Raw genomic sequence first — 12,757 nt, forward strand, 5'->3', positions numbered from 1 at the left:
TCTTAGTAGATCCTTGGCAAAAAGCCAGAGGGCCAGTGAAGGCTGTGCCAGCCTCTGCCCACATCCTTGAAGGATGGGCCTGAGTCTACCACCTGGGCCTCAGCTCCCACAAGTAGATCTTGGCTGGTGGGTTGAGGCTTGGGCTGGGGCCAGCAGGAAATGGAAGGGATGTGGTGAGGGGTAACAACTGCTGGAAAGAGCTCTAGACTCTGGTGTACAGCGAACCCTCCTGGTGACCTCAGGTGAGTCACTAGCCTGCTCTGGACCTCAGTTTCCTCATTGAAGAGTGATAACAATTTTCAAATGCTGCCATGATGATTACATAGAGAAATTAAAACCCAGATGATTAAAAAACAGAGAGAGAAAGGAACCATCTGCCAATTTTTCTGATTATTTTCCAAGCCCTGTTACAGCTCTGACCATGTGGGGCACTCCATGGGGTTGCATGGGAATCCTGAGTTCAGGAAGCAGAAGTTAGAAGCCTCAGATGTGACATCAGGACGGAATCAGGGCGGGGAAATCTTGTTCAAGGTTACAGAGCAGATCAGTGGCAGAATGAAGACTGGAACTCAATTCCCTCGTTTTCAGCCTGGGCTGGCCAGGGGAATCCCTGGGCCCCATGATGTCAGCTTCGAGGTTTGGAACTAACCCCCTGGTGAAACCAAGATGGCCTTCAGTGAAGGCAGGAAGACTGAGGGGGGAGGTAAGGCTAAGTTGGAGCTGGGGTCACACTGCTATCTCCAAAACGCAAGTGATAAGACCCAGAGGCTAGGCACAGCACCCATCAGCTCTAGCAAGATGAGAGGTGAATAAAGTCCTACATCCCAGCCCTGATCATTGCACTCCTTGTACGCATGCGCCTTACTCCTTGCCACGTCTATGGTTTCTTCTGCAGTGTCTCGGGAGTAAAAGAACTTGCCTGCCAATGCAGGAGACGCAGGGGATGTGGGTTTGATCCGTGGGTCGGGAAGATCCCCTGGAGGACGAAATGGCAACCCATTCCAGTATTCTTGCCAGGATAATCCCATAGACAGAGGAGCCTGGCGGGCTACAGTCCTTGGGGTTGCAAAGAGCTGGATACAACTGGAGTCCCAGCGTCCTGCCCTGTGCTCAAGGCAGCAGTGAGGCAGCTTGGGTGCCACACACCCCCCCCGACCTTGGGGGTGGGGCAGGGGAAGTCTAGCAAGAAAAAAAGGCTTCTCACCCTCAGTCCCTCCTTTTTTTTCTCCCATAGCGGGGCACTCTCTAGGTCACAGCAGGCACATGGGGAGAGCTGAGAGAAAGGGGGTGCAGGGGCCACCTTGCCATCCGCAAGGCGTTCATCACTGAACATTCTATGAAAACGACATATGAATACAGGGGCAGGAAGACTGCGCTTCACGGAATGTGAGGAGGTGGGAAAGCCAGCTCTGTTGAGTGCCAGGAAGGAAGAGTTTGAAGCCTAAGAGTCAGCGCTGCAGAGAAAAAACACCAGCCTGGGGGTGAAAAGTCCCAACACAAGTCCCTGCTCCTCTCTGCCCAAACATGCTGGGCTTCAGTTTCCCCATCGGGAACACGAGGCCCGCCATCCCAGCCCTGCCTACCTCTCAGCCCAAATGAGAAGGCAAAATTAGGAAGGCAGAGGGTTTCAAGTCTCAGGACTCCAGTGGGGAGTCAGACAGACCTTTTGCAGCTCCAAGAGTTTCCAGGGTGACCTTGGACAAGGCAGGAAACCTCCCTGTGCTTGGTTCCTCTACCAAGTGGGGACGCTACTCCTGCCAGCCAGCTGTGACAGCAGTGACGATTATAGACATAAATGCCTGGCACTGCCGCTGAGCAGCTGTGTTGTCTTAAGCAAGTTAGGTAACCTCTCTGTGCCTAGGTTCATCATCTCTAACGTGAGGAAAGGGGACTTCGCTGGTGGTCCAGTGGTTAAGAATCTGCCTTCCAATGCAGGGGACATCGGTTCAATTCCTGCTCAGGAAACTGAGATCCCACATGTCTCGGGGCAACTAGAGAAGCACGAACTCCGCTGCTACTGAGCCACAAGCTCTAGAGCCTCTGCCCCCCAGGAGAAGCCCGCCCACTGCCGGGAGAAGCCCTTGTGCAGCAGCAGGAGAAGGCCACGTGGCAACTCGAAATAGCCCGCACCACAGCAAAGACCCAGCGCAGCCCAGAGGAAAACAAAATGAGGAAAATAATCCAAAGTCATAAGACTATTTAGAGGATTCAATGAGCTATTGTTTGCAAAGTGCTTAGAAGGGGGATTGGCACATAGTAAAGCTGTAAATTTTAGCTCTTTGTAGTTGGAGAAGGAAATGGCAACCCACTCCAGTGTTCTTGCCTGGAGAATCCCAGGGACAGGGGAGCCTGCTGGGCTGCCATCTATGGGGTCGCACAGAGTCGGACACAATTGAAGTGACTTAGCAGCAGCAGCAGCAGTAGTATAAGGCCTGCTCCACAAGCTCTTAGGAAACGCTGCTGCTGCTGCTGCTAAGTCACTTCAGTCATGTCTGACTCTGTGCGACCCCAACGCTAGTTGTCATTAATAAATACTCTGAAATGGTTATTATCAATGGGCAAAGAAAGGCTAAAGAGTTGCAAGAAAAGAGTGAGGAAGAGGGCTTCCCTGGTGGCTCAGTGGTTAAGGAATTCACCTGCCAGTGCAGGAGACGTAGATTTGATCCTTGGTCTGGGAAAATCCCACGTGTCTTGGAGCAGCTGAACCTGTGCACCACAACGGCTGAGCCTGTGCTCCAGAGCCTGGGAACCGCAACTGTTGAGCCCATGTGCCGCAACTACTGAAGCCCAGGTACCTAGAGTCCATGCTCCACAACTAGAGAAGCCACCACAACCAGAAGCCTGCAACTGCAACCAGGAGCAGTCCCTGCTCGCTGCAACTAGAGAAAAGCCTGTACAGTGATGGAGATCCCGCACACAGCCAAAAACAAATAAATAAAATAAAATATATAAAAAATGGAGAGCAAATGAGGAAGGAACAGAAGAGGCTGCAGTTAGAGCTTGGGACGTTCAGACAGATTTGGAGTGCAAATGGGGGTCCCCAGGCCAAAGGAGCCTGGTAACAGAGACATGCCTCTCTGGAGCACAGTCTGGGCCTGAAGCAGAGGTGTCTGGGAGACAGCCCTCCAAGCAGGCCCTGGGCCACAGTGTGGACAGCCTTGGATCTGAGCACCACTGGTTGGGACTCACTTCCTAGCTTAGGTGAGGTTTCATCAAGCCTCCCTAAGAAGAGAACTTGGAATGAAGACTGACTCTGGGCTGAGCCCTGGGCCAGGCCCTGCTAAGTGTCTGAGAGAGACAGCGGGCCCTGGGGTAGCACCAGGTCGTCCAGCAGCCCTACCCTCTGAGGTTGACCCTAGGCCCCATGCCAACCCCGGGCCCCTCAGCTGGCAGTTGCCATGAGGTCTCTCCCACCCCTGACTGCTGTGTCTGTTACTTAATCCTGAGCACTGCACTTGGAGCCCCTTGGTGAGTGGAAAGTTCACTTCCCAGAAATGGGACACACTCACAGTTTCTAAATTAATAAATATATATTTAATGTATTTTTGGCTGCACTGGGTGTTTGTTGCTGCACTCAGGCTTTCTCTAGTTGTGATCAGGAGCTACTCTCTAGTTGAGATGCGAGGGCTTCTCATTGCAGTGGTTTCTCTTGTCTCGAAGCACGGGCTCTAGGCATGTGGGCTCAGTGGTTGTGGCGCACGAGCTTAGCTGCCCCACAGCATGTGGGATCTTCCCAGGCTGAGGATAGAACCCATGTTCCCTGCATTAGCAGGTGGATTCTCAATCACTGGACCACCAGGGAAGCACCTAATCAAGACTATGTCTGATGCATTGATTCGTGAATATTACAGAATATTACAGGCACCTACTTAGTGCCAGGTACTGGCTCTGAAGCAGAGGAACCAGAGGACACTGATGCTAAGGCACAGTGTTTGAGAACCTAGAATGCCACACCCAAGCAGAGAGGGTTAACTACTGGATCACGATGGAAGTCCCACACCAGGGTTCAGTAGTTGCAGCTCCCGGGCTCTAGAGCACAGGTTCAAAAGTTGTGGCACATGGGCTTAGTTGCTCTGAGGCATGTGAGATTTTGCTGAATCAGAGATTAAACCTGTGTCTCCTGCATTGAAAGGCAGATTCTCTACTACTGAGGCACCAGGGAAGACCCAAGGCATTTTAAATTGCACAGAAATGAAAGTGTTAGTTGGTCAGTCGTGTCTGACTCTTTGCGGTGACCCCTTGGACTGTAGCCCACCAGGCTCCTCTCTCCATGGAATTCTCCAGGCAGGAATATTGGAGTGGACCATTCCCTTCTCCAGGGGTCTTCCCAACCCAGGGATCAAACGTGGGTCTCCTGCATTGCAGGTGAATTCTTTACTGTCTGATCCACCAGGGACAAGCCACACTGAAATTCATGTTTTGTTTTTTTTTTCTCTTGTTTGTCTGCCCCTCACTATAAGTTCCAAAAGGGAAGAGCTCATTGGCCACTGTATCTGTAGCTTTTTGAATATTCCCTGGTTCAGGAAATAGCTGCTGAAGGAATAAATAATTCTTTTCCTTAAGCAGTTAACAACTCTCCCAACTGTTCTCCGAAAGAGAGATAACAGGGCGAGGCTGCACAGAGCTGGTTCAAACATTTCACAAAGTGCTTAATTTTATAAATCCAGTGTTTTGCTAAAGTTGGAAGGAGAATGTGTTCATTCAAGAGGACAGAACAAGATGTGAGGAGTCTTCTGATTCCTCAGCGTGGGTGTGTGCTAAGTCAGTGCTCAGTCATGTCCGACTCTTTGTGACCCCATGGACTGTAGCCCACCAGGCTCCTCGGTCCATGGGATTCTCCAGGCAAGGATACTGGAGTGGGTTGCTGTGCCCTCCTCCAGGGGATCTTCCCCACCCAGGGATCAAATCCATGTCTCCCAGTCTCCTGCATTGGCAGGCAATTTCTTTACCATAGCGCCTCCACAGTATCAGCTGCTTTTGTTCTTGGAGCAGCAAAAAGAACCTTGTTTTACAAAGAAAAGAAAGTGCTTCTGGTTGGCAGAGACCTGGATTCCAGATCCAGCCTCTGGGGAGCAGTCTCCTCTGTCCAGGCTGGCTGCTTACACAGGGCCTCGGGGGAGTGAGGTGCTCTTGCTTCTTAGCTTGCTCCCCCTGGGCTCCCTGAAGACCACAGAACTCTCTAGAAAGCTTGGGTGTGGGTGTTAGCACAGCTGGTCTCCTCCTGGCTCAGCCCGTGACAGTTGGTGAACGAACCCATGACCCAGATCTTTTCCCTCCCTCAGGACTTTGGTAAATATTCGCTATGATAATAAAAGTCACTGCGATTGTAGACATTTTTTTTCCTACAAACCCAGGTGGAGTTTTCTTCCTCTTCTTTTTATGCTCATCCCGTCACTGTTTAATCACTGTGGACTTCCATGGCTACAGGGAAGGGATGTCACTGAAGTTTCCTTTTTACTTCAACAGCCTTAGGGGACTCCTGGTGGAACCCTGGTGGCTCAGATGGTAAAGAATCTGCCTGCAATGCAAGGATACCCAGGTTCGATCCCAGAATCGGGAAGATCCCCTGGAGAAGAGAATGACAATCCACTCTTTTCCCCTGGAGAATCCCACAGACAGAGGAGCCTTGCGGGCTGCAGTCCATGGGATCGCAAAGAGTCAGACATGACTGAGCGACTAACACAGGGGACTCAAGGCACAGAGAATCATGAGGACACAAGAGAAGGGTGGATGGGGTGGGGAGTGGGCAAATTTTAAAATACTTCCCTGGTGGTCCAGTGATTAAGAACCCACCTTCCAATGCAGGGGATACGGGTTTGATCCCTGATCAGGGAACTGAGATCTGCTATGCCATGGGGCAACTAAGCCCACATAGCTAGAGAACCCTGTGTGCCACAGTGAAGACCCAGCACCGCCAAAAATAACATAAAATACTCCCCAAGTTAAGGAAGAAGGAGGCAATTTGGAAAGGACAGAGGGAGATCTTAGAACAGGCATGTCCTTGAGAAAGGATTCCTCTGACCAGACTGTTCTGAAGAGTTCAGTGAGATCTGAGGTATGGAAAGAACTGTACCCCGTTTTCCAGGTGGACAGACCCCAGCAGTGCCCCTGCACCCCAGTGTGACACAAAGGCTGCGGGAGGTGGTCCAGAGAACACAGCAAGAGCAGGTGCTGTGTGGCTGACGGCAAAGAACAGAAAGGACAGGAAGGCAGAGGGGGGATGTCTTGGCAGATTCCAATGTACCCAGGGGATGTCAAGGCCAAGAGGATTCATGCCTCCTCTTAACTCTGCTCCTGGGGAGCCCTGGGAAAAGGAGCGGGAAAAATGGCAAACTGACCCCTTCAAACACCTGCCACCCAGCAGAAAAGGAACAGGAAATATCAATTCAGATCTCATTTCTTGCACACCTGAGCTATGTTGGCTGTACCCTTGTTTTAATAGCTCACTCACTTGATGTTTACTATGTATTTTACATTAACCCAGTCATAGCCATAATGCTAGGATGGATGTTCTCAGCACTCTTACTCCCCATATGGGGAAATGGAGGCATAGAAAGGTCAAATAACTGGACCAAGATCAGACAGAGATGGTGAGCGAGCTGGGACTTGGACCCACAGTCTGGGCCCGGAGCCCCATGCTGTCAGCTGTCACTCTGCTGCCTTCTTAAGATCTTTTTTGGGTACCCTACGAAGTGCTTGAAAAACAGTTTCCTTGTATCCTCAAACCATTTCAGGAGGTGGGTATTCCCTGGGCGGTCCAGTGGTTAGGACTCCATGCTTTCACTGCTTTTGTTGCCAACGGCCAGGGTTCAGTCCCTGGTCAGGGAACTAAGGTCTCTCAAGCAGCAAAAGAAAAAACAACAATAAAGGCACAATTCTGGTGACTTCCTGGTAATCCAGCGGTTAAGACTCCATGCTTCCATTGCAGGGGCCACGGGTTCCATCCCTGGTTGGGGAACTAGGATCCCAAACCCCTCAAGGCTTGGCCAAAAATAAATCAAACAAACAAACAAACAAAACACACCACACCATTCTGGGAGGTGAATGTTTGCAGTCGAGAAAATTAAGATACAGGGTAAATAATAACTTGTCCCAGGTCACAGCCACGTTTGCAGGCAGGATCTGGAATGGATCTGGGGAAGCTCTAAGTAAGGCTGGTCTAACAACAAACCATCCCCAAACATAATGGTATCAAGCAGCTATTTGGTTATGCACCCAGATATTCTGCGGATCAGGAGCTGGAGGTGGCTTGTCTCTACTGCACTATATCTCAGGCCTCATCTGAGAAGATTCAGTTGCTGAAGATGACCCTACCCTCTGTAGGCTCCCTTCACTCACATGTCTGGAGGCCGGAGATGGCTTTCAGCTGGGACTTCCGCCGCACCAGAAGTCAGACCACTAATAACACGTGACTTTCTATGTTGACTTTCACGTGGGCTAACTTGAACTTCCTCACAACAGGGTGGCTGGGGTCTAAAAACCACCAACAAGGTACAAGCACTTGGTGTTTCAGGAAATACCACTTCCGCCACGGTCCATCAGTCAAAGCGGTCGCATAGGTCCTCGTGTGTTCGTAAGGAAAAGAGTCCCATATCCCCCAGTTGATGGAGGGAGCATCAAGGCTGTACTGTCAGGAGAGCTTGTGGGGTGGGATCTTGCTGTGATCATCTTTGGTAAATACAGTTCTCAAACTTCACTGCACGTTTGAATCACTTTTTTTTTTTTTTTTAAATTGAGGTAGAGTTTACAATTGGAGAAGGAAATGGCAACCCACTCCAGTGTTCTTGCCTGGAGAATCCCAGGGACAGGGGAGCCTGGTGGGCTGCCGTCTATGGGGTCGCATAGAGTCAGACACGACTGAAGCGACTTAGCAGCAGCAGCAGCAGAGTTTACAATGTTCTGTTAGTTTCTGCGTACAACAAAGTGAATAGGCCCTACGTAAATATATATCCCCTCCATCTTGAACCTCTCTCTCCACCTTCATCATTCCCATCTAGGTCCTCACAGCATGGAGCTGAGCTCCCTGTGCCATACAGCAGGTCCCCACTAGCTATGTTTTATACACAGCAGTGTCTTTATGTCAATTCCAGTCTCTCAGTCCTTCCCACCTCCTCTTTCCCCCAACCCGTGTCCACACATTCATTCTCTACGCCTGCATATTTATTCCTGCCCTGCTAATAGGTTCATCTGCACCATTTTTCTAGATTCCACATATATGCATTAGTAGGTCATATTTGTTTTTCTCTTTCTGACTCAGTTTTCAACGTCCCAATGCCCAAGCTGCACTCCAGGCCAATGAAATCAGAATCTCTGGGAGAGAGAGCCAGGAATCAGTATTTTCTTCCTTTTCCTGGTGATTACAATGAGGCCGTCTCCCATGCACACAGAGTTCCTGGCACAGTGTCTGATTCGTGAACAACTGATATTTTTCCCCCAAGTGTGGACACTTATGACTCAACACACAAAGTTGTCAGGTGGACTTAAAATTATGGTTAGGTATTTCTTTTTACACTTACTTTCTAACTATGACAGTGACTGTGGGCTTCCATTTTTGAAAATTACGTAGCTTCCTTTTATATATATTTGAGTAAAAAAGTAAGAAGGTGTAGCTTGAATGCTTATAAGGCAGAAATCACAAAACTGTGAAAGGTAAAGCTGGGAAAACCCTGAGACAGTTCATCAATAACGGTATCTAGGACTAGGACTGTTATTATTATTAATAGAACCACTTAAAAAAATTGCTACTTGAGGGACTTCCCTGGCAGTCCAGTGCTTAAGAGTCAACATTCACAATGCAGAGGGCCCGTGTTCCAGCCTTGGTCAGGAAATTAGATCTCCCATGCCTCAACTAAAAAAGATCCCACAAGCCACAACTAAGACCCAGCGTAGCCAAATAAATGTTTAAAATAATTAATTTTTTAAAATGGACCTTCCTTGGTGGTCTAGCGGTTAGGAATCTGCCTGTCAATGCAGCGGACACAGGTTCAATCCCTAGTCCAGGAAGATCCCACATGCTGCGGGGCAACTAAGCATGAGTACAGCAACTACTGAAGCCTCTGCATCCTAAAGCCTGTGCTCTGCTGCAGGAGGAGACACTGCAATGAGAAGCCGCATACCACAACTAGAGCAAGGCTGCTCACAGCAACAAAGACCCAGCGCAGCCAAAAATAAAAATTAAAAAAAAAAACCCAAAACTTTAAAGTGTTCATTTAAAATCAACTTCGCGTGATCCTGATTTTAAAAAATATATATATCTGAGTGCTGGCCTTTTGAGAAAGGAGTGGACAGACAAGGACAAGTAAATACAGAGCCCCACGGCGTCTTTCCAGATTCTCTGCAAGGAGCTGGGAATCCTTTGAAGTGTGGCAACCTACCTGGAAATTTCCATAAGCCCCTGAGGAAGAAAGAGAGGTCAGTCAACTCTCCAGTTCTCAGAAGGAACCCAAGAAACTGGGGAAACAGGTATTACATACAAGCAGGAGAAGATGAAGAAAGGAGTGGAAGGGAAGAGGGAGGTTCTGGAGGGTTCTTGTCCTGATTGGATCCCCTGTGTGTTTAAGCCAGTTCCGCCCTCCTGCACTCCCCCCAGGCCTTGATTTCCCCTTCGAGAAAGGGAAAAGAGTGGGGCTCCTTAACTCTGCACGTCCTATAAGTCCAAGAATTATCTGGTTCCTGGAACCTCCCAAGCAAAGGCTATGCCAGGGAAGGGTGGGACCAGGAGTCGTGTGAGGGGTCCTGTGTGGGGCCTCCTGGCAAGCGTGGATCAAAGGATCCATTACCTGGGGAGTGACCACACCCAGTGAGACACAACCCTGTTTTCTCCTTTGAAGACACAACCCTATTTTCACCCAGCCTATTTTCTCCTTTGAAGCTGAAAGAAGACAGGATAGTCTCAGCAATTGACAGAGGAAGGAAACAGGCTCAGACCCAAGTAAATTGACCAGAAATTAACTAGCATCTAGGATTCCTCATGGTCAGTTCTTCTCAGGCATGTAGTCACAAACAGAAAACCTGCCTTTGAAAATCAGACAGACCTGATTTAAAAGTCTCAGCTTCTGCAGGTTGTGCCTGTGTGACTTTGATGAAGTTACTTCTCTTTTACAGAAACTTTGGTTTTCTGGTCTGCAAAATGGGATCAGTAATACTCTACCTGGCTTCCAGGTGACTCAGTGGTAAAGAATCTGCCTGCCAATGCAGGAGACACAGGCGATGCAGGTTTGATCTCTGGGTCAGGAAGACCCCCTGGAGGAGGAAATGGCAACCCACAACAGTAGTACTGCCTGGAAAATCCCATGGACAGAGAAGCCTGGTAGGGTACAGTCCACAGGATTGCAGAGTTGAACGCGTGTAAGCAACTGAGCACATAATACTATGCCTACTGAGTTATTGTGAGGATTAAGTGGGGCAGTACCTATAAAACAAGTGCCATGAGAATAGTATCCCAATGCATGGGAGCTGTTGCTATGCTCTAATCAAGCTGACACATCAGATCTATCCTAGGCAGAGAGCTACTGCCTAGTGCTGCTCCTGCCATTTGACCCCTGAGTCCGAGAAATGACACCGACTGTAACGCCTGGTTCCAATCCTACCAGGGTCCTGTTTGTCCCTCCTCCCAGGCCATATCTTCAACCAAGTCCTGGTAATATGGTAGGCATCCAATAAGTATTAAAGGAATGAATAAATAATCTGTCGTGGAAAGAGGGGTTTGAAGGGAAATCTGAAGAAGCTAAATGTCAAAATGACTGAGATTCTGGGCACAGGCTTGCTTGCCGTGGAGGCAAGGAGTCAGGTGGTGGAGGGCAAATAGGAGAAGACTTTGAAGAGCTGAGCCTTGCAGGATTAGTGAGAATAAAAGCATCTCAGATAGAAGGGACCAGAAAACAGAAACTTGCTCAAGGGGCAGGTAGGAGAGTCAGATTTCAGCTCACATTAAGGAATAACTCTGGGGGCTTCCCTGGCAGGCCAGCAGTTGACTCTGTGCTTCCAAAGCAGGGGGTGCTGGCTCCATCCCTAGTTGGGGACAAGATTGGACTAGATGCCTTTTTAAAAGGAATTTATTTGGCTGCAGCACATAGGATCTTCAATCTTCATTACAGCATGTGGGACCTTTAGTTGTGGCAAGTGGAATCTAGTTTCACAACCAGAGATTGAGCCTGGGTCCCCTGCACTGGGAGTGCAGAGTCTTAGCCACTGGACCACCAGGAAAGATATCTTTTAATGTCCTTCTCAGGTCAGAGATTCTAGGAGAGTTATTAGGCAACTCAAGGGAGCCTGATGGATAAAGGTTCTTAAAGGTTCAAGCTGGTCTTAATCTGCTGTGCATCTGTTTCTGCTCCAACTGCTGCCTTATTCCTTTGTTCATATTCTTGGGTCCTTGAGAGTAATTGATTCCAAGTTTTGCAACCCAGGGTTTAAATGCAGTGGACAGGAGAAAAGGAAAAAGGCTATGCTCAGGGCCAGACTGAGGGGTTTTCTCCATCCTGTACCCCTTTTTGCTTGCTAGTTCCTTCTAATATTCACTCTCTCCAGCTTCTTCTTCTTTTTTTTAAAAAATATTTATTTATTTGTGTCTTAGTTGCAGCACGTGGGATCTAGTTTCCTGATCAGGGATCGAACCCAAGCTGCCTGCATTGGCAACGCAGAGTCTTAGCCCCTGGACCACCAGAGAAGTCCCTCTCCTACTTCTTTTAATAATAAAACTCTCCCCCAGTTTGGGCTAGCACGTGGCTAAGTAGTTATGTACTACGTGTCCCAACCTCTCCTGTAGTTGGGTGTAGTGATATGTTTAAATTCTGAGCAGATGCAATGTGTTCTGCTTTTAGGTTATGGCCTTAAAAATATATTATTGCGGCCTCCTTATTATTGGTCCCTTTCCCACTCTATTTACATAAGCTGAATGCAGATGAAATGGCAGGTACTGGAGCAGCTAGGTTGGAGTGCAGAGTGGTAGCCATGTTTGAAAAGTGGCTGAAAAATGAGCCAGAAGTAACTGAAATCCCTGACATGATGGAGTTGCCATTTTAACCCCAGAGTACCAATCCTTGGAACTGCTATGCGATACAGAGAGAACTTTCTATTCTGCTTTGTTTGAGTCTTCATTACAGCAACCTGAGTCTCTTTCTCAATCAACATACCCTACCAGCTCCCAGCATGCCTCTTACTTACTCCACATTTTTTCTGGAAGTCTGGCTCTAAGACTGATAACACTGGATAAGAATTTTCCTGCTCACCTGACTTTCCAGAACACTGTCCTGGCGGCCCCCTTGGCAAAGGGACCTACCTCACACTTGAGGACAATAAGAATCCTTGAATTTGAGCCCTAAGTAACTTGGGGCAAGTCCCTAAATGTTTTAAATCCCACTTTTCGCCATTTTGCAGATGGCACCAATAAATAACATTCACTTGAAGAGGTGGTTTGATACAAAGACGACATAAACAACAAGTTTGTTGTTCCAAAAATGGAGAGGAGCTGAGGAGGGGGCTTGTTTCATGGGCAGCATCTCAAAGAAACAGAGGAAATTCTCATACACCTCACGAGAAACCACAGAAACAAATGCACCCAAACACATATATACCAAAAGAAAAAAAAAAAAGCTCACCTCTATGCCATACAAAATTAGAAACACCCCTCCCAGACACATAGCTCAAAACAAACACTCACCAAAATGCTCCCATTGGTTCACGCCAACGCAGACACTTGCAGGCAAGAAGTGTGCACCCAAAAAGCCACACAAAGAGAGAACAAAAACACACAACG

Source organism: Ovis canadensis, chromosome 24 (assembly GCF_042477335.2).
Source record: "Ovis canadensis isolate MfBH-ARS-UI-01 breed Bighorn chromosome 24, ARS-UI_OviCan_v2, whole genome shotgun sequence".
NCBI lineage: Eukaryota > Metazoa > Chordata > Mammalia > Artiodactyla > Bovidae > Ovis > Ovis canadensis.